This window comes from Bos javanicus, chromosome 7 (genome assembly GCF_032452875.1).
Source record: "Bos javanicus breed banteng chromosome 7, ARS-OSU_banteng_1.0, whole genome shotgun sequence".
Classification (NCBI taxonomy): domain Eukaryota; kingdom Metazoa; phylum Chordata; class Mammalia; order Artiodactyla; family Bovidae; genus Bos; species Bos javanicus.
In genome coordinates, this window is record NC_083874.1 from 13,219,695 (window position 1) to 13,221,027 (window position 1,333).

A 1,333-nucleotide genomic window follows, 5' to 3' on the forward strand; every position below is an offset into this window, starting at 1 on the left:
GGGTTCTTTACCACTAGCACCACCTGAGAAGCCCATGATGGTTCCTAGAAAAAAACAATAGCACTTGTTTTCATTTTTTAATTGTAGTATTGGAAAAAAATGTACAGTATTTAGAAGTTATTCAAAAATTACTTGGAGAAGGAGGAAATGAGTAGAGGAACTTGAAGTGAAGAATTATTTACATTAAAAAAATTTTTTTTGGCTGCCTCACCCGGCATGCAGGTTCCTAGTTCCCCGACCAGGGGTCGAACCTGTGCCCCTTGCAGTGGAAGCATGGAGTCTTAATTCCTGGACCACCAGGGAAGTCCCTAAATATTTTTAGAATTTAGGGCATAGAAGAAAATTTCTCTCAAACAAATGATGTCTGTGTATCCACTTCATAGTAACTCATGTCTATATTTTCCAGTACACTTATCAACAACATAGAATCAGAAAACCAGACAGACGTCTCAGAATTCCTCCTCCTGGGCCTCTCTGATAATGCAGACCTGCAGCCCCTCCTGTCTGGGCTCTTCCTGTCCATGTACCTGATCACCATGCTCGGGAATCTGCTCATCATCCTGGCCGTCAGCTCTGACCTCCACTTCCACACTCCCATGTACTTCTTCCTCTCCCACGTCCTTTGCTGACATCTCTTTCATCTCCACTATAGTCCCCAAGATGCTGTCGAGCATCCAGACAGAGAACAAAGCCATCACCTATGCAGGCTGCCTCACTCAGATGTATTTTTTCATGGTTTTCATTTGTACGGACAATTTACTCCTGACCATCATGGCCATCTGCCACCCACTGTATTATGTGATCATCATGAACCCCTGTCTCTGTGGTCTGCGGCTGCTTCTCTCTTTGTTCGTTAGCATTCTGAATGCCCTGATCCACAGTCTGATGGTGTTGCAGCTGTCCTTCTGCACAGACTTGAAAATCTCCCACTTCTATGAACTTGCTCAGATCCTCAAACTTGCCTGTTCTGATACTCTTATCAAGGACATCCTGGTGTATCTGGTGACTAAGCTGTTACATGTTGGTCCTCTCTCAGGCGTAATTTCCTCTTACATGCAGATTGTCTCCTTCATCCAGGGAATCCCATCCATTGGTGGGAGGTATAAAGCTTTTTCCACCTGTGGATCTCACCTGTCTGTCATTTTCTTAAATTATGAGACCTGTGTTGGGATCTACCGTAGTTCTGCAGCTACTCTCTCTCCCCCAGGAAGAGGGAAGTGTGATGTACACTGTGATTATTCCAATGATGAACCCCTTCACCTACAACCTAAGGAACAGAGACATAAAGGTAGCCTTGAGGAAATTCATCTCCAGAACGTTTTCTTTTTCATGA

General features: G+C 44.2%; 1 pseudogene; it reads left to right on the forward strand.

The window, feature by feature from the left end:
* The first annotated feature begins 332 nt into the window (after positions 1-332).
* LOC133251887 (olfactory receptor 7A10-like) lies at positions 333-1,333 on the forward strand (annotated as a pseudogene).